Raw genomic sequence first — 26315 nt, 5'->3', positions numbered from 1 at the left:
TGGGATCGCGCATTTGAACCTTTTCTTCTCCCTGGATTTCAGTATCACCGGCGAGCTGGCAGAGTCACTTTAGGCGGGAAATTGAAGAAGAAAGGCTCTTCTTTACAATGAGACCAAGATGGCTGTGATTGTATGCGTAGGAAAAGAGCTACGCCCCGTGATAAAAAGGGCTCTTGTGCGGAATTCAGCTCACAGTGGTGTTATAAATTGATATTGCGAGCAGAATACTCATCCGCAAGATGGGAAACTTGATGAATTGACGGAATAGTAGCTGTAGGCATTAAAAATGTCAATTTCAAGAAATTGATTCTTTTCATGTACTTTTTCGCCTCAAAGAGCTGTCCCCCCCCCCCCCCCCCCCCCTTTTTTTTAACCTGTCTCAGCAGACTGAAGTGTGTAATCTTGGGTGAAGACCATTTAAAGGTGTCCTGCACATCCTTCCCACGAGCATTTCATGTGGTGCTCTGCCAGTGACCTCATGTGGTGTGGTTCAGTAATGAAATAACAACCTTTAAGTTTGAGTAAAACTTGAAGCAGCGTGAAGAAGACGAGAACACACACAACAGGACGAGCGCTGTACTGCCAACTGGAAAATTTATTGAAAAGTCACACAGCTTTTATAATATATCAAAAAACACCAATAACCAAAAGGTTTAAACGCATGCATACTGCCTACAAGTATAAGTGCTTATCTAAGAAATTTCTCATGTTTTGCTAGGCTGAGCGACGCTACGCGTTTTTGATTCTCAACATTTTTTCGATTGTTGTCTTCGTCTTCTTCACGCCGCTTTATGTTTTACTTGAGATGAACCAATTCGCCCAAATCAAGTTGTTGCTACTATTGAAGTATGGGTTTGAAAGGATCCAGAACCGCTCTTCTTGATCTTGACAGCCCGTACAACTCGCTCTACCGCACCATTGAAAGCTGGTTGGTTGTGCGGCACAAGCATGCGACGTATCCCATTCCGTGTCAGGATTTCCAAGTATTGCTCACTTGCAAAGGCAGGTCTATTATTGGACACGATGACATCCGGCAGTCAGTGTTGTGCAAACGCTGTCACAATGCTGGGATGACAGCATCTGCTGACATTTGTGCCACTAGACAGACTTGGATCCATTTTGAATAGGTGTCAACAATGACAAGAAATGTATGTCTCAAGAATGGGCCCTTCAGTCAACTTGAAGCCTTGACCAAGGCCTCTTCTTTGGAAATGGTCAAGCTGTGTGCTGAATGCGTTGACAGTGCGCTGGTAAGCTTGGCATCTAGCACAAACCCTTACGCTCTTAGCGGTGTCACTATCATAGCCCGGCCACCAGTCATGGCTTCTGGCAATCAACTTGATTTTCTCAATGCCAGGATGCCCAGCATGAAGAAGAGTCAGGACTTTGCCTTGCAGAGATTTTGGGATAACAACTCTGGGATCCCACAGCAAGCAACCCTCGTGGAGGCTGAGTTCAGTGCTGTCAATAGATTGCTTCCGGTCCGACTGGAAGCCCATCTCCTCGCAGGAGAGCAAGAACTATGTGACTCGGGAGGGCATCATTTCTTGTAGTCTGTGCTACAACCGAGCACTTTCCGAGCACTTCGGAGTGCTCGGAAACTTAAAGGGACAGGCATTTTTATTAATGAAGGCTACTCAAAAGATGTTAGACAGAAGCGATAAAACCTTTGGAACAGTGCTTTGAGGGATAGGGAGAGGGGGTGCAAAGTTATTCTTGTTTACGACAAGATGAAGATTGACGGCAGCACATACGCCTGGGATGACGTGAAGAAGCAATGTTATGTAATGTATCAGCAAAAGACAGACCCGAATGCAGCTGGAACTAGTGTGTTAACATCTGACTGACGTCCCCAGACCCGCAGGCTTCACTTGCTCAATGTTAATGCCCGTAGCCTCTTAAACAAAAGCGTTGAAGTGGAGTATGTTTTGACCGAGCACGAGCCGGATGTAGTGATAGTGATGGAAACATGGCTCTACTCCGAAGTTTATGATCACGAAATCTGTTCGCCGTGGTATAAAGTGATCAGGAACGACCGTAGCAGCCGAGGTGGGGGTGTGGCGATTTTCATTGATAGCAGACTGCGGCATACAGTATTTGAGTATCCTTTTAGATATAGAAACAGCGTGGTATAAAATTTTTTGGGGGGGTAAATGAAGTTGTTATCGGTGCAGTGTATCGCCCACCTGGGACAAGCACAGCAGCTATCGAGAGACAATGATTTCATGCACTGCTTGCGTTTACAACACAAGAACGTTGTTGTAGCAGGTGATTTTAATGTTCCTAGAGTATTGTGGGACAGCATGTTGCCGGAAAATAGGGAATACGAGTCTGCCACCACACTACGAAATGCGTTTTTCGCACAGTCTTCACCAAGTTGTCAATGAATACTCTCGTGTCCAGCAAGCCAGCAAATCTGTCCTTGACCTTATATTTCTGAGTGAAAACTTGTTCCTCCTGCTACACAAAGTTGAGCTTTTTCCTGGAATTTCTAATCATTTTATCGTTGGCATTATCGTTGGCATTGGCACTGACGTTGCAGCAGAATGGAAATGTATCCAGACATGTTTGGACTTACAGGGACTACAACAATATGGCCAATGATACGGCTATACTTGACAAATTAGACATTTCTTTTGAACGGTTTCAGGAGCTGTGTCTCCAACAAAATACGGATATAAGCAAAGTTTGGCTAATGTTTAAAGCCCTTGTACACAAATGCATAACCCAGTTTGTGCCCTTGAGGGTAAAAAAGAAATGTGTGCATAACCCCTGGATACCACGCGAAATTATCCATTTGAAAAGGAAAATACAACGATCCAAAGCAAGGTACAAATGTGTGCGCGATCTAGATCTGTTAGAACAGATTATTGCGCTCAAAAAAGGGTTGAAGGATAAAATAAGAGTGTCCAGACAGAAGTATTTTAGTGTTACAGTGTCAAAGTTCCTTAAAGCCTCACCCCAGAAGTTCTGGAGGCACTTTTCAAAAGATAAAAAAGCAATCTCTGAGTTAAGTACGACACAAGGCTTTATTACTAATGAAGAAGATATTGCAAATGAGCTTAACAGTTTCTTCTCCAGTGTCTTTACTACAGACAATGGCGAAGTAAACTTTTGTGTTTCTCGTTGCTTCCCTCCTCTAGGGGAACTCCAGCTTTCTGAGTGAGGTATATTTAAACTATTGCTCAATCTAAAACAATGTAAATCGTCTGGACCTGATGAAATTCCTAACGCATTATTAATGAGGTATGCAGAGTGGATGTCCAAATACCTCTTAGTTATCCTTCAAAAATCTCTGTTGTCGGGGGCTCTACCTGACGATTGGAAATTAAGTAAAATAATTCCAATACCAAAAGGCGGAGATCTTAAATGTGTTTCCAACTACAGGCCTATTGCACTAACCTCAACACCATGCAAAATTCTTGAACACATTGTCTCCAAACACATCAGAGAATTTCTGACGAGCATAAAATTCTTCAGTGAGTCTCAGCGTGGTTTTCGTAGCGGCCTCTTGACAGTGACACAACTTATGGAAAAAGTGCATTTAATCTGTGAAGTGCTAGATTGAAGAGGCCAGGTAGATATAATTATCTAGACTTTAGAAAGTCATTTGATACGGTTAGTCGCACGAAACTATTATTGAAGTTAAGAGTCGTGTTAGAAAACTGCAAAGTTGTCCAATCGATCGAAGCTTTTCTAATAAATTGCCGACAGTTCGTTAGTGTTAAAGAAAGCCAGTCTACAATATGTGAGGTTGTCTCCGAAGTGTCGCAGGGCTCTGTGCTGAGACCCCTGCTCTTCCTAATATATATATCAATGACCTGATAGTAGACACATCCATTCAAGTCAAATTATTTGCAGATGATTGCGTTATTTTGACTGAAATAACCTCCACAGCTGACCTACTTAAGGGGGGATGCGGCCCTAGAAAACCGAAAAATCGCGAAAAATTCGATTTTTGAAAAAAACATTTTTGGTTTGTATGTCTCATAAACTACCTATTCTGTAATTATCAGCACCTAATTAAACCGCAAAGTACAAAAAGAAAACTCTACTTTTGAGGCCACCGCGGCCCACAAAACATGTGCAAATGCCGAAATGAAGTCAAACTTCGCGCGCGCGATATTCCCGGCCCATGCGGCCTGCCCGCGCCATCTTGGTGTCGTTTTGACCGTGAATTCTTTGTCTCCATTTTGCCACCTTGCAAAATGGCATCGTCGGCGCGGTTGAGGTGCTATTGGCATTTTCCTGCAATGTGGTGCAGAGCGCTGATTGGCCGGAGCCGCGCGCTCAAATCCCGCAGGCTAAAGCGCACCTGCCATTGGCTGCTGCGAGGGTGGCGGCTGCTCCCTTTGATGTCACGTCCGCCGCGCTCGCGTCGTTGTTGCCCCTTGCTCCGTCCGCCTCAGCACTGAGCTTGCGAGCTGCTCATCGCCTTGTGCTATCTTTTGGATTATTTTCTCAGCTTTTTCTTTTTTTTTTCGCTAGTTCTTTGCTGCATGCGATGCCGGCAAAGCCCAAGACAGTGCAGATGTTCGGTGCGCGGGAGCGCGATATGCTTCTTGTACGAGCAACGAACTTCCGATCTTCCGCAGCGAGTGCCGACTGCGTAGACGCTCTTCAGCGGTGGAACTGTGCTTTCAGCTGTCGCCAGTCAAAAATCCAACACATTGAGTGTGCCTGGAGCTGCAACAGTTAATTAAAAGCTCCGCAGGAGCTTTCTAATAAAGAAACACATGTGTTCAACTTTAAGACCTGTTTTCTCGGAAGGGGTTTTTTCACTAGTAGTGGTGCTGGGGAAGGCGATACATATCTCAAGAACCGCTCATCAGATTTGTATGCCGTTTTTTTATTCTGTTCCTGAATGACTTTGCCAGGGGGTAACAGGCTTCTTTTTTTTTGAAAGCTGGTGCAGTTAACTTATAATAAGCGACTAATTTTTTATGAATGTGGTCATTACTGACTTCATCAAATTCAAAGTTGTCTTAAAATATTTTGAAGGGGAAATTAAAGAAAAGGGCTCTTTAGCCCCCTGGGATATCTATCAAGGGATCATCACAGTGAATTTCAGCTTCCTACGATGTCCTGGCGTTTCTCCAGGCTCTTCCTCAGGCATATACATGAACCACCTAGTTCGACCTCAATAACTCTGGAACTAATGAACACATCTTCATGAAACTTTGCAGTTCCTCATAGTTCGGTGGTGTGGACGTACCCTGAAAGTTTAATCTGGATATCTTTAAAAATAAAAAGTTTGGTCTCCAGGGTAGCCTCTTCCCTTAAAGTTAATTCTTGCTTCAATCAAATACAGTAAAACCTCGTTAAACTGCACCCGCTTAAACTGTAGTTTCGTTTTAAAAGTAGTAAAGTCAAATCCCCGACTCAGCGGCCATTGAACATAATGTGTTTTGTATCCGCATAAACCATACTAGCTTATTGTGTACACATTGGTTAAAAAGTAGCATTTCCTCTTTTCGTCGCACAAACAGAGCGGTGCGTCGTCTCCATTGGCTGGCTCGGCAGAACAACAAGCCTCAGAGATTGGAACGACGACCTCCAAGCGCCCTGTGCATTTGCGCGCAAAGCCACATCAACATCGACATCATTTCGATGCCGTACCAGAGAGCGTTGTGGCGTTGTGGTGTCGTGCATACGAGGACTCGCGTTATGCCGAAGCTCGGATGAAAGAGACGCCGGGTGCTCAGCATCGAAGAAAAATTGGACGTCGTCCGTGCTGTTGAACGTGACACGAAGAAGTCGGCATTGGCACGTGACAGGGATCTGCTGTTGACTACAGTGTGTGGCATTTGGAATGCGAAGAAGTTGCTCGGCAGCGCTGCTGTGACCGCGAAAGATGTCGGCCACGAGGTTTGACTTTTCGCCATCGTTGCCTCTGTTGTTGCCGAAGTGTCGACTAGCGACAGTGATGAGGACGACACGGAAAGCGACAGCACGGGCGATTCAGGCCCGACAGTGACAGAAGCTGCACGTTACTTCAGCCTCATGAATACAATCGTCGCGACGACAACAGGGATGCGATAACGTAACTATTCCAAACGAAAAGTATTCCGAACTCCGACACCAGGCAATGAAAAAGGCACCCCGGGGCTTCTGCAGCACTACCGCGTGCATGCACGGAGAATACGTAACGCCAAAGAGGAATCTGCCATGCGAGTGTTTGCTGAGAAGAGGGGGCTGGCTGAAAAGCTGGCACGTAGCTTCAGTAAGCTTGAGGCCACTGTCGTCGTGCTAGGCCGCCGTGGCATGAAATGAAAATAACACTTTTGTCGCGTGAAGTGAATAAATACTGCACGTTTTTTTCCCCTTTCATTGCACTCTCTCTGAGTTTCGTTTTCGACAGGTAAGTGGACGAGCTCATGCTATTTCGGTTAAACAGTACTACTGTTTAGTACGTACTTTTTCCGAGCTCCGGCCAACTACGGTTTAACGAGTTTTCACTGTACATGAATGGTGTACAAAATGGCAAATGTCACTGAACTTGGATAAAACTGTATGCATGACAATATCGCACAAACGTGCCCCTTTACAGTTCAACTACTCCCCATCAGGTACTCCACTAACTCGAGTGGCCGAATACAAGTACTTGGGCGTAACTTTGACTGCAAATATGGGTTGGACGACTCACATTGACAATTTAGTAGGCAAAGAAAATCAAAGATTAGGATTTATTCGACGCACTTTCAAACAAGCACCTGCAGAATCCAAGCTTATCATATACAAAATGCTCGTTCATCCTATAATGGAATATGCTTGCGCAGTCTGGGATCCGTACGACCAAATTTAGGTGTGCATCGGCGTGCCTTGTGCTTCATTTTTTCCAAATATCGAAGACAAGACTCGGTGTCACCGCTTTATGAAAAGGCAAACCTTCCTTTACTTAACATGTGAAGGAAACGGGAAAGGCTGAGCCTTTTTTACAGCATTATGAATCACATGGTGCTGGTAAACAAGGAATGCTACATAACCGAAACAATGTTGCGGGTAGTAAGCAGTAAACATTTAAAGTATGTGAAAGAGGGTAGATTTTCTAAGGATTGTTTTAAATATTCTTCTTTTTTGCAAGCTGCGAGAGAATAGAATAAACTGCCAGAGAGAGTGGTAAGCGCAACAGGCTGCGAGCAGTTTTGGAATCATCATCATCATCATCCTGGTTACGCCCACTGCAGGGCAAAGGTCTCTCCCATACTTCTCCAACAATCCCGGTCATGTACTAATTGTGGCATGTCGTCCCTGCAAACTTTTCATCTTATCCCGTTAACGTTACACCCATAATTCTTCTTTCCATAGCTTGTTGTGTCGTCCTCAGTTTAAGTAGAACCCTTTTCGTAAGCCTCCAGGTTTCTGCCCCCTAGGTGATTACTGGTAAGACACAGCTATTATACACTTTTCCCTTGAGGGATAACGGCAGCCTGCTGTTCATGATCTGAGAATGCCTGCCAAACGCACCCCAGCCCACTCTTATTCTTATTATTTGTCTCATGATTCGGATCCGCCGTCACTACCTGCTCTATGTAGATGTATTCCCTTACCACTTCCAGTGCCTCGCTACCTATTGTAAATTTTTGTTCTCTTCTGAGACTGTTAAACATTACTTTAGTTTTCTGCAGATAAATTTTTAGACCTGTTCTTCTGCTTTGCCTCTCCAGGTCAGTGAGCATGCATGGCAGTTGGTCCCCTGAGTTACTAAGCAAGGCAATATCATCAGCGAATCGCAAGTTACTAAGGTATTCTCCATTAACTTTTATCCCCAATTCTTCCCAATCCAGGTATCTGAATACCTCCTGTAAACATACTGTGAATAGCATTGGAGAGATCGTATCTCCCTGCCTTACGCCTTTCTTTATTGGAATTTTGTTGCTTTCTTTATGGAGGACTATGGTGGCTGAGGAGCCGCTATAGATATCTTTCAGTATTTTTACATATGGCTCGTCTGCACCCTGATTCCGTAATGCCTCCATGACTGCTGAGGTTTCGACAGAATCAAACGCTTTCTCATAATCAATGAAAGCTATATATAATGGTTGGTTATATTCCGCCCATTTCTCTATCACCTGATTGATAGTGTGAATAAGGCCTATTGTTGAATAGCCTTTACGGAGTCCTGCCTGCTCCTTTGCTTGACAGAAGTCTAAGGTGTTCCTGATTCTATTTGCGATTACCTTAGTAAATACTTTGTAGGCAACGGTCAGTAAGCTGACTGGTCTATAATTTTTCAAATCTTTGGCGTCCCCTTTCTTATGGATTAGGATTATGTTAGCGTTCTTCCAAGATTTTGGTACGCTCGAGGTCATGAGGCATTGTGTATACAGGGTGGCCAGTTTTTCTAGAACAATCTGCCCACCATCCTTGAACAAATCTGCTGTTACCTGATCCTCCCCAGCTGCCTTCCCCCTTTGCATAGCTTCAAGGCTTTCGTTACTTTTTCCGGCGTTACTTGCGGGATTTTAAATTCCTGTAGACTATTCTCTCTTGCATTGTCATTGTAGGTGCCACTGGTACTGTATAAATCTCTGTAGAACTCCTCAGCCACTTGGAACGGTCTCATCCATATTAGTAATGATATTGCCGGCTTTGTCTCTTAACGCATATATCTGATTCTTGCCAATCCCTGGTTTCTTCTTCACTGCTTTTAGGCTTCCTCCGTTCCTGGGAGCACGTTCAATTCTATCCATATTATACTTCCTTATGTCAGCTGTCTTACATTTTTGATTAACTTCGAACGTTCTGACAGTTCTATTCTAGCTGTAGGGTTAGAGGCTTTCATACATTGGCTTTTCTTGATCAGATCTTTCGTCTCCTGCGATAGCTTACTGGTATCCTGTCTAACGGAGTTACCACCGACTTTTATTGCACACTCCTTAATGATGCCCACAAGATTTCGTTCATTGCTTCAACACTAAGGTCCTCTTCCCGAGTTAAAGCCGGATACTTGATCTGGAATTCCTCTATTTTCCCTCTTACCGCTAACTCACTGATCGGCTTCTTATGTACCAGTTTCTTCCATTCCCTCCTCGAGTCTAGGCTGATTCGAGTTCTTACCATCCTATGGTCACTGCAATGCACCTTGCTGAGCACGTCCACATCTTGTATGATGCCAGGGTTAGCGCAGAGTATGAGGTCTATTTCATTTCTAGTCTCGCCGTTCGGGCTCCTCCACGTCCACTTTCGGCTATCCCGCTTGCAGAAGAAGGTATTCATAATCCGCATATTATTCTGTTCCGCAAACTCTACTATTAACTCTACCCTGCTATTCCTAGTGCCTATGCGATATTCCCCCAGTGCCTTGTCTCCAGCCTGCGTCTTGCCAACCTTGGCATTGAAGTCGCCCATCAGTATAGTGTATTTTGTTTTCACTCTACCCATCGCCGATTCCACGTCTTCACAGAAGCTTTCGACTTCCTGGTCATTATGACTGGATGTAGGGGCATAGACCTGTACAACCTTCATTTTGTACCTCTTATTAAGTTTCACAACAAGACCTGCCACCTTCTCCTTAATGCTACAGAATTCCTGTATGTTACCAGCTATATTGTTATTAATCAAGAATCCAACTCCTAGTTCTCGTCTCTCCGCTGAGCCCCGGTAGCACAGGACGTGCCCGCTTTTTAGCTCTGTATATGCTTCTTTTGGCCGCCTAACTTGACTGAGCCCTATTATATCCCCTTTACTGCCCTCTAATTCCTCCAATAGCACTGCTAGACTCGCCTCACTAGATAATGTTCTAGCGTTAAGCGTTGCCAGGTTAATATTCCAATGGTGGCCTGTCCGGAGCCGGGGATTCTTAGCACCCTCTGCTGCGTCGCAGGCGTCGCAGCCAGGAACAAAGATAGGAGAGCTTTCTGTCGTGGAACTGTACTGCGACATCTGCTTTGCCTTGAACTTGTGTAAGCTCGCCCGAGTAGCTTTGTAGGAGCACATCCGATGGCATGACAGTCATCGACGGTAGTAGCTCCTGAAGACTTTCTTTTTGCACTGACAGAAATGCTTGCACCTGTGTCCAGCTCCATACGGAGCGGCTTACCACAAACGCTACAAACGCTAACGGTCATGTTGAAGGGCTGCGAAGGCACGACGGTGTCGACTGGCCACATGTCAAACACATCGGCAGGTGCGTTGTTGTCAACAGTATTGACTTGGTATGTTCCACTTGAAGTTGTACGAGTTGGAGGTGCGGAACCGTGTAGTTTTGTAGACTTTCCCTTCCTTGATAAAGCGTGTTTTCTCTTCGAGTTGCGCACTCGAGCATTGTGTCCCTGCTTTTGGCAGTAGTTGCACGTAGGGCTGATGTGCTTGCCCTCGGTCGCGAGTTGTTCCTCCCTGCAGCGGTATCATGAGACATACTCCTTTGATGCCGCAACGTTATGCGTAGGAAGGGAACTTCTGCTGGAACTGGCTATCTCGCCGGCATCTTTCTTCGCAGCTTCTATGTCAAGTGCAGTTTTCGTCTTCGTATAGGTTGTATTCACATGACGTCACCAACATGCTGCGAGTACAGCTGGCAACCATGGCAGCGCCCTCCGCACCAGCGTCCGTCACGATCTTGGCCACTTGTCGCATCCGTATCACCGTGTGTTAGCTGTGTGCCATGCTCGATTTGTGGTTTAGTCGGCGGATGCTCTTTGGATTACAAATTCTTGGTGTGTACTAGCAGTCACCGCAGTAGCTTCTATGAACGCAAAGACGCTGCGGAGTCATGGGCGATGAGCCTGCAATCAGTTTGAGCGCATATGCGCAAGGCTTAGAGGAAGCAGCAAAGAAGCGCTACGTAGCAAAGGTGAAGCTTTGCGGCAGTGTTGACCCATTGCTGCTGGACACGGACGAGCTGTGCTTTGATGTCGAGCTTGTGCCAAAGGTAGAGGTCTCCGACATCAAGGATTATTTAGTTCACGCGACTAGCTACATTACACATAAGCAACTAAAAGCAAAAAAGTCTCTCGAAGCGCACAACTACCTGACAAGCGGTTTCGTTCAGGAGCCGCAGCTGAAGAAGGTGGACGACGTGATCATCGTACGTGGAAAGGTAAGAGTTTGTTGTACGTTTAGAATCTCGACAAAAGGTCTCAAAGTCTCTGTGCTAATGCTGACTAACTCCATATGCGCACGGAGCGGCGTCATGATGGGACGCTGATGGCGAGGTAGGCGTGGCGACACAGCTGTACATAGTGTGCAGTATTTAAAGTGGTTAAACGAGAGGAGAGTGATAAGACTGGATGGTTCAAGGACGAGTCAGGGCTGCGTACGAGCCAGCATCGGCGGCTGAAAGCCGAGATTTGAAACCTAGCTCGCCGTCGCTTCACAGAAGCGATCGCGCGCTTTTTGCATGGCTGCCGAGAAAAGTATGCACACACAGATTCACGCGCACGCGGAGGAACGGAAGTTCAAGGGTTCGCGCAAACGCTGGCTACAGCAGATACGGCGTACACGGATCCTCACAGTACCGCGCAGCAGTGTGTGTTTTAAGGTTCTGATGGAATTGATTGATTAGGTGTTGGAATCGTTTTGTTCGCCAATGTAAACTGCAACTCGTGAACTTAAGATTAGATCTCGCTATGTGGTGAGGGCGCTTTTCGCGACGATGAGCAGTATGGACAGCGCGCAGCATAGCTTGTTTGAACGAGCATTCATTGTAGAACCGAAAGTAAGCAACACTTCACTAAGCATATCGGTGTCAAAGACCATGAATGTGCAAAGTTGTACGGCGCAGCCTACTACCTTGAGCGAGTGATGTGTCGCGGGATAGATTTAAATCATTGTAATTGTGAATGTTTATCAGATACTGTACCCATATGGTTTAAGCAGGCTAACCCAGTTCGAAGAAGTTTCACAATTCTAAACAATTATATTCATTGCATTTACAGGTAAACCATTCTCAGGCACTTTTCACACAACCACTGGAGCCATGGATTATTATTAAAGAAGACGGAATGGTGAAGGCAGCAACACTGTACGTGCATGGCGGGCCTTGGTGAGGCCTGTTCTCAAATAGGTGCAGTTCTTTTTTATTTGGAGGCAGCAGCTTCATTTTGAGAAAGCCAGGCCTGCACAGACAAGACGAACAAATGGTTGCCACCTTATATGACCAATCTGGCCTGCGCACCAATTGCTGAGATTGACTTTTCTTCATCCAATGCGAAAAGACGGCGTCTCAGCGAAACAAAGCACCTTTCTGCGAAGAAAAGTAAAGCTCGGATCGAGAGGCCATCAAAAGAAAAATGGGCTGCCTTCCTGACCAGCGTAAAAAATACTGGAGTGCAGTATGCAGTGCTCTCACTCACAAAGGGCTTTTGCGACGACTTCATTCCGTTGTCTCAAAAGTATTCTACAGCTGTTCTTGGGGAGCTGACCCGTGACAAACCAGCAACATGGAACAACATTCAAGAGGAGTGCCAGATGTTTGCACAAGCATTCACTGTAGAACCAAAGTAAGCAACACATTTCTTTCGACATTATGTGAACAAAAAAGCTTCGTGTGCTTAACAAGCTGTAGCGTAATGGTACTCGTACGATAGCGTAGTAGTATGCAATTTTGGTGTGCCTGAAGTGTGAAAGCCGCATTTTCAAAAAGAGTACAGTTTAGTGGTCGGTTAAGGTTTCCATAAGGCACGCAAGCACCATGGAATTTATGCATTCCTTCAGGCAGTATTTTGCTAAAGTATTTACTTTGTAAATCTTGGCATAAGGGCTTGTGCCTGTTAGGCAAGGGGTAGAATGGCAAAGTACTTGTATTTTGCATGTCAGTGGTTAACGCGAGTGATGCCAGTTCATAAACTTGTCGCATTGCAACACCTTCACTGTTTGAGTGGCCTTTGTTTTGAACATGCAGGTATGTCGCGCTGTAGAGGCAGCAACAAGGGAGAAGTGAGCATCTTCTGTTTGGTTTACATTCCGAGCAGGAAGGGTGACTTCATCGACCGTGTATGCAGCCTGCCGAACACCCCTCTACAAGCCGTCCATAAGCCTCATCAAGAGGATGTGCTATCCTGAAGAGCAGAAGTTCTTTTCAGCAGCAACCAATTAGAGGAAACAAAAAGAAGTAGTAGCCAGGAAGGCTTACATCTCGGCAAAGACTGGGAAGCACAAGAAATTTGTGTGTCATAGCTCTGGCCTACACATTTCTGTAGAAGCACCCTACCTAGCCGCCAGTCCAGATGGCTTGGTTTCATGTCAATGCTGTCACGATGGTGTGCTAGAAATTAAGTGTCCCTGTTCAGCAGTCTGTGTGGGCGATGTGCTGAAGCAGAAAGGTGGCTGCTTGGAGCTATGTGATGACAGTGTGCGACTGAAGGGAAGCCATGCATACTTCTACCAAGTACAACTGCAACTCTGTGTGTGTCAGCGGCAGTACTGCGATTTCGTTCTGTGGACACCATCAGACATTCTGATAGAACGCATCGCTATTGATTCGTCTTTCTGCAAAGAAATGACACAGAAGTCCAAAGCGTTCTTTGAACAGGTTTTGCTCCCGCAGCTTTTATTTAAACACTGGACTACCTTGCCACAGCAAGAAACAATGCTTACATGTGAAGAATGTTCAGCAGACAATGAATGCTACTGTTACTGCAGTGGTGCTGAATACGGTGAAATGGTCAAGTGCAGTGGCCGACAGTGTTCTGGCAAATGGTTCCATTTTTCATGTGCAAATCTGAAGCGTCCACCAAAGGCCAAGGCATAGTTCTGCCTAGCTTGTAAGCCTTGCAAGAAAAAGCAGCAGCCTTGATCATGGGCGCTATAACATCATTTCTATTCCAATTTTGCAATCGGCCCTCCATGATTGGTTAAAACTTTTTTTGACCACCCCCACTTCACCTGTCTGTCACGTGATGTCAAGAAAACCGCGACATCTCCCCATCTGATATGACGTGTACACACTGATTATGCACAATTTGACCGATCAAAAGAAAAACAGTTATTTCTCATTCGACGCCTTTTCACCATTAGCCCTCGGCTAATGTGACACACAAATTTCATTAGCCCTCGGCTATTGGTCAAAAGTTTTCGGGCTGCACCCACTTCAGCTGCCTGTCACGTGATGTCACAAAACCGCAAAAACTCACTGTGTCAAAGTGACGTGTACATATTAAAGATGCATTAATATGCCGAACAAAACTGAATTTTCTTGTGAATAGCTACAGGCTGCCCCATTCCGAAGGAATAAAAGATGGCTGCTGCCGATCGCTTAGGCACTGGCTATTCGCACCTGCCGGAGAGCATGGGTTTATTTGTGTGTACTAAAACTTTTTCCGTGGCCGTGTAACGTTTTCGAGCACTTTCGGCACTATTACGACCTCGTTCTGCCAACTCTTCTTTGCTAAGGATCCGTTCTGTAACTGAGCCAGTTGTCGGTGAAGAACGTTTATTGCCGGTGGGACGCTGGTATATACAGGAACAGGAGCGTGACGTCACAGGTCATGATGTCGCGTCGCTGGCAGCTCTGCCACACCTTCCCTTTTTTTTTAATATAAACGAGTAGTTCGTCTCTCAGGCAATGGGTACAGACAGGGCTTGCGACGTTGCCATGTGCTTTGTCGTAGCTCTGGGAAAGGAGGTTCGACGTCTGAGACATCAGACTCTAGAGAATCGTGTGGTTGTGGGGCCACGTCGCGTAGATGCTCTCGGGTCCACCTGATCTCCCGGCCGTCCTCCGTTTTCAGAATCGCTGAACGTGGTGCTTCCACTAGCCTTAGGAAGACAGCAGGTGCCCAGGTCCTGTGAAGAGTGTCGTACGCTGCTACCTGTTGCCCCTGCGATAGGGGCGGCAGCTGTCTGGAGCCGCGGTTGTAGTAGATTTTCTGGCGGTGACGGATTTCCTGCAGACTGCGGTGAACAGCTTTGCAGGGCACCGTCTCTGGCACCAGGTGCGTTGTGGGTACTGGGAGCAGGGTTCTCGTCAGTCGTCCCATGAGTCTCTGCGCAGGGGACTTCAGCACTGCATCCCTGGGGGCATTGCGCCACTCAAGTAAAGCCATTTGGAAGTGGGGTGTCCTATACAAGCACTTCTTAGCCTCTTGGACATCCCTTTCTGCCATTCCATTAGAGCGTGGGTAATAAGGGCTCGAAATTATGTGTGTGATACCTAATGTGCTCAGAAACTCTTTGAATTCCGCTCTGTGGAACGGTGGGCCGTTATCACTGCACAGCTTTAAGGGAAGCCCATGATCAGCAAAAATATCTGCACACCATGGTTTCAGTAGTTTTGCAGTGACGTTTTGGAATTCACATATCTCAAAAAAGAAGGAATAGAAGTCCACGATTATGACAAACTGTTGGCTGCCGTAAGAGAACAAGTCCATTCCTACAGTTTTCCAGGGTAAACTAGGCACTTCGTGACACAAAAGTGCCATCTTCGGGTTCCGCAATTGATGCGTTTCGCAGATCTTGCAAGCTCTACAGTACTGTTAATATCCGCAGACATGCTGGGCCAGAACATAACGCTTCTCGCTCGTTCTTTGATTTCGTCTGCTCCCAAATGTGCGGCATGGAGGAGGCTCAGTATTTCTGCTCTCTTCGAGTGTGGTATGATTACCTTATTTCTGCGGAACAGTAGGCCGTCCTGGGTGTGTAAGTCCTCCCGGTATGACCAGCAGGGGCGCACGGCTTCCGGGGTATCACGTTTATTGTCCGGCCAGCTTGTTTCCGCATATTCTCGTAGCTTGAGCAGGGTTGGATTGCTATTGGTTGCTGCAAGGAGGTCTTCGATGCGTGTTTTAGAAGCAGAAACAAAATCGAGCACATTTACTTGAAACTGTTCGGTCTCTTCAGCCACGCACCTTTTGCTCGGAAATCATGACAAAGCATCCGCAAGAAATAGCTCCTTGACCGGTTTGTAGACAACATTGATGGGATAGCGCTGCAAGGTGAGCCTCAGGCATTGCAAACGAAGGGGGCACTAGTGCAGCTGCTTCTTGAAAATCGACACCAAAGGGCGATGATCGGTTTCAACCGTTACTTCTGGCTGACCGTAAATGTAATCGTGGAATTTCGTGCAACCGTGCACAATTGCGAGCGTTTCTTTTTCAATTTGCGCATATCGCTGTCCTGTGTCTGTGGGAGACCGAGACGAAAAAGCGACAGGGCGGCCTTCTTGAGGAAGCACCGCACCTACACCAAATTGGCTCTCATCGACTGAGAGGGTAACAACCCTGCGGGTGACCACCTTATGCTTGCGTCGGCGGTTACGTAAATTTGACGTCAGTAGATTGGAATAGTTTTACGTTACAGGGCACCCAGGGTACATTAATCAGTCGGCAAGGGAGCACACAGGATGACTTGGAAGCACGTCACACATGCACACATGTGGCAAAGTACTTGTCTACTTTTCTGCAATTTGAGCATTAGTAGAGTGAAAAGAACTGTTCCAAACCAAGACTATTTGTTCAATTACAGTAATGACAACATATGCCGAATTCACTGAAACGGCACAACAGACTTGCAGAGATTAGTCAAGGCAGCGCATACTGTCACAATTTTGTCCAGTTGTGCTACTGTGTCTCCACTTCTTACCATCACAAGCTCGATAGGAATAATCGAGGACAAAATTGCATACTTCCGGCGCAACAGCCCAATGACTCTCTCTACATGTATGCGAACATTGGCTATCTTTCGCGTCTTCTCCACCTCCCAGGCTGTGAGCTGTCGCTTCCCTTTTGTGAATGCTGGCACTTCAAGACGTTCACACTGAATCCCTACAGCATCGGCAATAGTGAAACCTCGATCCGCAAGCACAGTGTCTCCTGGTTGAAGGTTGTTCAGAATACCACAACGCTCGATCAGGAGCTTGTCACTTGTACGCCCACCCCATCCTTTAGAGATGTAGGTGATGGAACCCTGAGGTGCAATTCTAATAAGATATTTTACAGTATTATGGTGCTTGTATCATGACCAAGTTTGACAGCGGGGAAGAACTGAAGATGGCCGTTCTAGAAACACTTCGAAGCAGTCAGTTATCACAGCCACCCTAGTTCCAAATGCTCTATGAAAGCACATGGGCATGGTTAGTTGCAGCTCCTCCCGATCTGGCCACTCCACAAGTTTGCTCAGGTGTATGTGCATGACATCAAGCCAGCGTTCCAAGATCCTTGTCACTGTGGCTTGGCTGACCTAGAATAAAAAAATGCATCAGTGCCCACAGTTGGAGGTATCATGTTACATTGTAAAAGTCTTTACATCTTTTAAAATGCTGTTTTATGCAATGCATAACAATGTGTATTTTTCTGCAAAACATTGTCGCCTGGTGTCTACTAGCGCCATCACGTCGTGGCCGTCAATTGGTACAGTAACATCGGCGCTAACAATCTAGTCTGTCATCAAATCATCCGGCTGTATCGGCTTCTCGTTTGATGGAAATGGGGGATTTTCGGCACTTTGATGTGTGGCAACCTTTCCCCCTGAGGTCGCGGCCTTCAGTTTCCCCAGCGTGGGCTGGGAGACTGCAGTGTTGACATCACAGGTGGTGGTCGACACTGCAGTCTCCCAGCCCATGCCATATAAATACACTATAAATACACTTACACAAAACCTGCAGGCCAGGTCTTGTAGAGGTACTCCAAGTCTTAGCCTTAGCACAAGGAACAAGGAACTCCTGAAACTTGGTCAGGGCATTTCTGCCTCCATGTGGCATGCTGCCTTCCACAATGTTGAAAATTGCTATCAACATCGCATAACTTGGGAGGCCTGTGTAGAATTTCACACGTCTCTCGTCTTCCTGTAGCGAAGACTGTGTCATTTTGAGGCAGCTGACTTGTTTCTTCAGCCTTGATAGCTCGAGCTGCAAATCCCTGTTATCAGATTCCAAAGAATCAATGTACTCTTTCGTGACCTCTGTCTGAGTCTCTGCATCTTGAACACCTAAGGTGCAAATGGACAAAGAAAAAAAATTTTGTGTCAGGCTATTGCATTTTTCAAGCAGAAGGTTGTACCAAATCACTTTTTTTAGCAATTCTATGAACGCCACTTCGAAGAGTGCTTACATGTAACATCAGTGGTTTGTGTATACAACTCCTTCACTTGCACGACTTCCACGGTGGGCATGTCAGGTGCTGCAAATGCTGTGGCTGAAGCATCGGAGGTCGCCACAGGCAAGTATTCAGCAGCCTCTTCTGCCTCAGCTGCACAAGCTGTTGGCACTTCTGCTGGTGTAGTGGCTGCATCTGCAAGCATAAAAACAGAATGCCACTCATGCATTAAGTTTTACTAGTGTTGAGTACACGTGGTACTACTGTGATATTGTGACAACACTTGCATGTAAAACAGTACCGATGACTGACCAGCTCGTGCAATGATTATATGCCAAAAACTGTTCAATATTTTTGTTCCTTGTAATCATCACTATCAACAGTCTGTCATCTCCACTGCGGGACGAAGGCCTTTCCCACAGCTCTCCAACTGGTCCTATCCTGCACCAACCAGACCCACTCTTTACCTGCGAATGAACGAAGTTCATCCTTCCATATTTAGTCTTTTCTGGCTGCATTTGCTATCCCTTGCACTCCATCCTATTCTAGTTCTACTGTTGATCTCTCTTTCACAGCCTGTCACCAGTAACCACATGGCCAAGATATATGCATTCCTTTACAATGTCTAAGGATTCATTTCCTGTGCAAAAATCCTGTTCTTTTTCCAGATTATCAGTACCTTAGTTTTCTGCATGTAAACTTTTAGACCTACCACTTGGCTACGGTAGTTCATGTCAAGTGTTTTCTGCAGATCTGTCACCGAGTTTGACAGTCATTAGCAAATCACAAGTTGTTGAGGTACTCCCCATTAATTATTATGCCTTGTTCTTTGCAGTCCAGGGATTTGAATACTTCTTGTAAACATGCAGTGAAAAGCAGTGGTGACCTCGTATTGTCTTATCTGACATCTTCCTTTATTGCTGTTTTGTGAAGATTATGGTGGTCGTGGGATTCTTGCAAACATTTTCTAGGATAGCGACATTGTCACGGTGCGGCATTATTCGATTTGGCGAAGCACCGGTCAAGGGGCACCGAAAGGGCCGTAGTAATGACTTGGATATGGCTGAATGTTGAGTAATATTTTCCAAAGCCAGCCTGTTCTTTAGGTCAATGGAAGTGTGGACCTTATTCTATTTGAAACTGCTTCAGTGAATAGCTTGCAGAACACTGACACTTGCTTACCTTCAACACCAATATCTGTGTCTTTATCCACTTCTGAGCAAGCCTTGCTGCCTGGTGGTTCTGAATAGCAAGGTTGCTGTACTTTGTTGAAGCCTGCAGCCAACCCTGCAGAAGATTCAGCAGGCTTGTCTACCTCAGCTGTACAAGTAGCTGGCACATTTGCCGGTGCAGTGGATGCATCTGCAAGCACAAAAACAGAATGCCACACATGTCTCAAGCATTAGAACTGAAGTAATGTTGACTGCACATGACATTAGTGCTACATTTAGTGACAGACCACTTTTCACATACAGAGGAGTTCAGCTACGAGCAGCGCTGCTGACTCGTCACCTTGCCCAATGTGCACCAAAGACCAATCAATGTTTTTACTCGTACTGTTAAGCATGGGAGCTGTCTGAATATGCAACATCTAAAATTACAACAGTGCATCAACCGAGAAAAGCAGCCCAAAAGTGCACAATGGGATTAAATAAACAAGTTTGTTTACCTCCAAGATGAACTTCTGTGTTTCTCAGCTTTCCCAAGCAGGTCTTGGGACCTTGTGGTGCTGAATTGCAAGGCTGCAGTACATTGTCGTGGCCTGCGGTCACACAATGTGGTGCATTCCGGGCCCTCCTGGACCGCCGCTTATGCCTGGAATGAAACAATGCAGTCATGCAGGAGAAAATCCTGGGGGAGGGGGGGGTTCAGCCTCCACTGTGGCTACCTCGTGCATTCCTTTTACTAAAGCACCCGTCTTGATAAGTTTAAAACAAGTCAAATTACACTTACACTTCGCAAGGATGTACTTTCATCACAGCAGCTAACGAATCACAACAAAAAATACTTTCATTTATGACAACCATTCCACAATGTTCATAGTGCATTTGTGGCTTTGCTAAAAACTTGCAGCGATGCATAATGCGCAAACATTATCGCGACAGGAATGCTTTAATGTTGCTCGAGGTGTAGGAGAAAGCAAAAGTGAGCAAAAAGGGCATGCCATACCTGCCCTCTGCAAGATCTGTAGGGTTTGTTGTGTACCCTAACTGCAGACTTGGTGCCCAGTCAGGGTTTGTCTCGTCCATTAAATATGATGGCTTTCCTGCAAGTTAAAAAAGATACAGGCTTGCATGTCGGCACCGTGTCTTGCAGGGAGATGTCAAGGTCACGTAGAAAAGTCCAAGCGACAGCTTTTTACAAAAGACGTCGCTAGCGAGCTTAAACAATTCAGCTGCGCCCGTGCACGCTGACAGTGCAAATTAACGTCGCCTACGTCAACAAAACGGCGGTTAGGAAAGCGTGAATATCCGTAGTACCACAAGTTTAACTGCCCTTTTCTAAGCTCCTTGGTGACGCGACAACACACACTTGCTCAAGCCTAAAATGCGTGGAGCTTAAACAATTCAGGTGCGCACGCGGTTAGTGTACATTAACGCCGCCTACGTCAATAAAAAAAGCGGTTATGCAAGCGTAAACATTGGAGTTCCACAAGTTTTAATTGCCCTTTTCAAAGCTGCTTGGTGACGCGACAGCACACACGTGGTCAAGAATTACTACGTGGAGCTTAAGCAATTAAGCTGCAACCGCATGCGATGGCAGTGCACATACATTAATGTCGCCTGCTTCAATAAAAAATGCGGTTAAGCAAGCGTAAACATAGGAGTACCGCAACTTTAACTGCCCTCTTCCAAGTTGCTTGGTGACGCGACAACGCACTCGTGCTCAAGAATAAGATGCGTGTAAATGCAACATTTAGAATGTAAACTGGCACTTACCAGAAATGAAATGAACACTGCACACTTTGTAGTTGGGAGAATTTTCGTCAATGTCAGCGCGGCGAATGCGGCGGAACCACTCGGCACGACGCCTTTCTGACAATTCTTGCGTCCTGCTGCATTGGTTGTAGATGACCGACGGCACTCCAAAGAACTTAACCTCGTTTTTGTTCTCGCTGTTCTTTCGCCACGACCTGTTGCTGCATCCATAAACCGCGCAATTTACCATGATTGTGATTGCTGCAACTCACTCCAACTGCACTGCTGCTTCTCCGCGAACAGACGAGCTTCGCAAAGTGGCCAAAATCATGGCACACCGGAAGCGGAACCAGCTCGCGCCCTTCCCATCAGCCCGTGCAGCAGCGTGGGCGTGTCGTTAGTGAATACAACCTATATAAGGTCTGCTTTCTTGAGCAGCCTCGTCTGCACGGCTGAGCCGTTGATGCTGCACAGGATATGGTCGCTCAACATATTGCCATGCTCAGTTCCAAAGTTGCAATATTTAGTGAGAATTTTGCATGACGCCACAAAGTTACTGATGGACTCACCCTCCGTGTGAACGCGCATGTAGAACCTAAAATGCTGAACAACAGCAGATGGCTTGGGCCAGTAATGGTTACCCAGCATGGAAAGAATCTTTTGCAAGGTTTTGACTTGCGCTGGAGCGGGTTTGACGAGATCTCGCACGAGGGCGTACTGTTTTCTGCCCACAGTAACTAAAGAAGAATGACCTTTTTTCTCTGCTGAACTGTCATGAGCGATGAAGAAAGCTTCAAGGTGTTCAACGTAGCAGGGCCACGCATCTGTCTCCTCTGTCGAAGGCTTCGAAGTTGCCAAACATTGGTATGACGAAATTCTGTTACGTCGAATTCACTAGAGAAATGACGAACTCACGTGCGTAGAAGTGGGGGTGGAAAGACGATGCGCTTGAATGACAACGTACTTGAAGAAACTTGAATGAGAAACTTGAATGCTTTTTCCCTCGTTGCCACTTCTTACGAGTGTAGCCAAGCAGTTCTGAGAGGCGGACCAACTAGGCGGTCGCCGTCAACAGTTACGCCCAATGAATAGAAACCAACGATGTACTGCAGCACGACTGTACACTTGGGACCGCGCCTGCAACCAATCCCGTGTTGTTTATTTTCTCTGCGTTTACCGGGTGGCATTGCCATGCAACGCCTCTGAAACAAAACTGTAAGAGGGATGACTGTTATTCACGGCTGCCATCTTTGTAAAAAATTGCACGGTGACCCCTCCTTACAAAAGCTGTTCGTAGGCGTGCAACGTTCTCTTGTAGCATCGAGCGACCTGTCACAACACTAGCTGTGGATTTACATGGCGGGCTCAAAAATATCATGACAGTGTGTTTGACCCCCTGCTGCAGACGCATCTACAAAGACGGCAGATGGATGTGCGCAAAAAAAAAGAAAAGAAAGGGGGAGAAGAAAACTGGAAGCAAAGCTTTCTTAGCAATAGAAAATGGCCATTAAGCACAGTATTGCCCACTATTAAACCGAAAACCATATTTGTGTTTAGAACATGTTTGCTATTTGTTCAGCTTCACAAAGCACTTGATTCTATTTGACAGACGTTCTATTGATAAAGAATATTTCACAGACCTTTGTGCACGAATGGGCTGTTATCAGTGCTCGCATACTAATTTGGTGTTTCCTTTAATTAGAGTAGAACATAATATACATCCCGATTCGTAGGCTTCCAAGTTACTGTCAGCTAGCAAGAGTCTTGTTAAGTAATGTGATAGCGTCTTGAGCATGTGCAGCACTGTGTTTATTGCAAGAATTTGGAAGCCTAAAAGATTGTGTTTTCTGATATTCGATAGTCGTGATGTATGTAGTGTGCGACACGGTGCAGTGGTTGGAGACTGTGATGTGCGTAGTTTGCGTCGTGGTGCCGTGGTTGGAGAGGACAAGAAGCTGACAAGTAGTGCGCGTGCTGAGGCGAATTCTATGCTAGAAAACGACAACGTCGAAGAGCGTCTTGCATGTGAACACGTCGCACAAGAAAAGAAACTAAAAGGAAAAGAAAAACCAGAAGAAACCATGGAGCTTCAAGCAGCCAATGAGCAAACGACGAATCGGCCAGAGAGGCAGAAAAGCGAGGCGCGCTGGAGAAAATATTTGCTTCTGTATGCATCTCCTTTTTATTCGTATTTGAGAATGTCCGACTCGATTTGCAATTTTTTTCAGAGGCATTTTATTTGCTGTGCATTTTGCCAAACCCTCCCTTTTTTCTCTTTTTGAATAACGTAAGCACTACTCTTTAGTATTCAAAGTGGATTAAGTCGGTTTTTAATATTTTGTTTCATATATTTACTAGAGTGACAGCATCGGGCGATAGGCTTTCAGCCCATCTTGACATAAAACATAGTTCTGCATCACTCAGGGAATTTCGCAAAGGCACTCAGGGAAAACCTGGCAAACTCGGGGAATTTGGAAATGCTTTTTTGGTAGACACCCTGATATGATCTGCCGCTCTGTTGTCTATGAAGATAGTTTCCTTCGCACCTGTCAAACTCTGGCTGAGTAGTCCTCGCGAATAGAAAAATTCATGCCTTTGAGCTTAGAAGCCACTGCTAGAATCCTTGAATTATCTTTAAATCTTGCATATTTTATAATAATAGGCCTAGATTTGTCTTACTGGTACCGACCAAGTCGGGCACTCTCCAAGTTGTCTGTACCAATGGATAAACCCAAGCTTCTCGGAGCAGAATGATACTATTTTTGTCTGGGACTCAAGCCAAGTCTCGCCCTTTGTGTCTTGAATTCCACAGAAAAATAAGCTTAAACGACGCAGGCAATTTTCTCCATGATCACATTTTTCAGTAAGAACTTTGATTTCAGTGGAAAGTTTTGCAAGGCTACCGTTCATGTCTGCCTTTAAACCTATTTCGTTTGACTGAGTCGACTAGACAATCTTCTCCAGGCCATCAACACGAGCCGAAAGGCTGGCCACGATGGTCTCGATGCTATTCTGTGGTGCTTGGATTAAAGAAAGTTTGACAGAACAGAGCTTCATGATGTTTCTATGTGAGATATGGTCTTTGCAATAGTTTCAATGGATGGCTGTTAAATGTCATTTGGTCCTGGGTTTAATTCTACGTCTTCCGACTGCAATAGGAGCAGAGTAATTGTTTTAGCATTGATGTATAGAGACAACATTCTACACAACAGATCACAAGTTCCAATTACACAAGAGGGCACGACACCGCAAGAAAGCAGTGATTTCCAGAGCAGACACAAGCTGTTTTCGGAAGGTAACTGACCTGCTTCGTGAAGGGGATTTTTGTCAGCACTGTCATTGTGGTGGCATGCCCCAACTCGCCCCAGTCCGGTGGTGCAATATGTAGTCGATGCAGCTGTCCCTTGCACTTGGTTGCTCGATGTTGCCAGACGAAAAGCCAGACTGTGGCAAGGAACGGCTTGTGTGTCATATGTAAGAGGCATGTGGCACAAAAAGAAAAGGACGATGTGCGCCGACCGGTCCGAACGGCACGAGCTTTCGAGGCGTGTGATCAGAGGTGGGATCGGAGAAGCGGCGCTGAGCTGGGATTATTGACGTGGCTCTGGGCCAAGCAGGTTGGAGCGCCAGCTTTGTACTGGTGACGGGAGCCATGGAGGCTCGGACTGGCCCGTGACGCTGGCTATCCAGGGTGTCGCCGTCCACCTCGGTGACGTTCGAGCGAGGCTTCCTCGACCTGCTGCAGCCTCCCATGGCGCTGCTGGACACTCCAGGAATTGGATCCCTCTCTTCGACAGACCAGCACGGCCGGTAGTCTTAGGGGCGTCTCGCCTGCGCTCGGAGAAGAAGCGGCGGAGCCCGGTGTTAAGCCTAGCCAGGCAGGCCTGAGCGCACCATCACCGACATAGTTCGGGACGCCGGCATCCGAGTCGGAGGAGCTGGTCGGCCGATACCAAGGAAGCAAAACTTGCGGAGTCGGCAGGAGCACTGACGGTGACCAAGAGTCGACGCACATCGGACTGGGAGTGACGTGCGACAACGGAGCCTTGTAAGAGCGTTCCTTTTTGTTAGCGTGCAGCCATAGGCCAGGGTTGGCGGACTTTCGCGCTAAATACGCTAAGGATGCACATAGGCGAAGATAAGGACATTGTTTTGGTTAAGCAAGTGTAGAGTTTTATCTTTGTCACTTGAGTTTTGAGTTCCATTTTGAGTGTTTTATTTTGGGTTTGTTATTAGTAAAGTCTGTTTGCCGTGCTCGCCTGCGTCTCCCAACGCCATCTCTCCCAACATCTGCCTGGCCCCGAGATCAGTGTGACACACTGATCTCGGGTGACTTGCGAAGAATTGTTCAGGGCCCTGGGTAGCATCTGGGTGGGTGCACTTTGGTGATAGGCCAGAAACGTGTGGCTGCCGTGGTAGCTCAGCCGAAGTGACAATACAAACCACGGGAGGAAAACCTGCATCAAGAAGGGGATTTTTGTGACCACTGTCGTTGCGGTGGCGTGTCCCGCCCTGCCGTTTACAGTTTCGCTACTGTGTTCCTAACTGTCACTAACACGTGACAATATGGTGACTAAATACCAGTGCAGGATGGTGTTTGAGCCATGTTCATATTGCCACGTGCCTTTCGGGCTTTGCATCTGCGCCGGTGGCGTTCAAATGATGGATGTTAACGCGTGGGAGCACTCGCACAAACCTACCGTGATAGCTTCGTATCTACGATGGGCCCATCGTATCAGGCAGGCAACTCACGCTATCTCTCGCAATAGTTCTACGCATGTTCCTTCACAGCCTTTAAATACTGCCCGCAGATAGGGGAGGCTCGTTCTTTGTCGATTGCTGTCCATGCTCGCACATGTTGCTGCTATAGGGCTAGTTGCTTTTGGTTACGTGGGGCACAAGTTCGCCTCAATAAATGTTTGTCTTGCTGTGCACTCGTCTTCTCTAATTACCGGTGTGTAGCATCACTCGTGACAACTGGTGGAGATGCTGGGTATGTCCAGCGCTCGTTCAGGCACTCGCGACACCAGTCTGCATCAGCCAGAAGAAGATGACCAACGAAGAAGCCACCGGAATCTTGGGCTTTCCCCTGAGTACGGCTTCCTACCATAGAACACAGGCCCTGCAAAAGAGGCCATGACAGTCAAGATGAGCGAGCCCATCACTCCTACAGCCATCGTGTTACAGCAGCCACGGGAGCCACCGACATTCCGTGGAACCCCCTGCGATGATCCTGAAGACTGGCTCGAACAGTTCGAGCGCGTGGCGAGCTACATCAAGTGGGACGATGATGCGAAGTTACAGCATGTTTACTTCGCGCTGGAGGAGTCTGCACGTACGTGGTTCATCAACCAAGAGTCACAGCTCAGGACATGGGAAAACTCCAAGCGAAGCCTTCTTTTTACATTTACAAGTGTCTTTCGCA

The 26315-nt window shown here is 46.4% G+C and overlaps 1 protein-coding gene and 1 pseudogene across 1 annotated transcript in view; one reads left to right on the top strand and one right to left on the bottom strand.

Annotated features, from left to right (window-relative positions):
• Positions 1–26315, top strand: part of Nup154 (nuclear pore complex protein Nup154) — a 280785-nt gene that overhangs the window by 53177 nt on the left and 201293 nt on the right. The gene's annotated exons all lie outside the window — the stretch shown is intronic.
• Positions 16426–26000, bottom strand: LOC142590792 (uncharacterized; annotated as a pseudogene).

Source organism: Dermacentor variabilis, chromosome 8 (genome assembly GCF_050947875.1).
Source record: "Dermacentor variabilis isolate Ectoservices chromosome 8, ASM5094787v1, whole genome shotgun sequence".
Classification (NCBI taxonomy): Eukaryota; Metazoa; Arthropoda; class Arachnida; order Ixodida; family Ixodidae; genus Dermacentor; species Dermacentor variabilis.
This window is presented reverse-complemented; position numbering and strand designations above follow the sequence as displayed.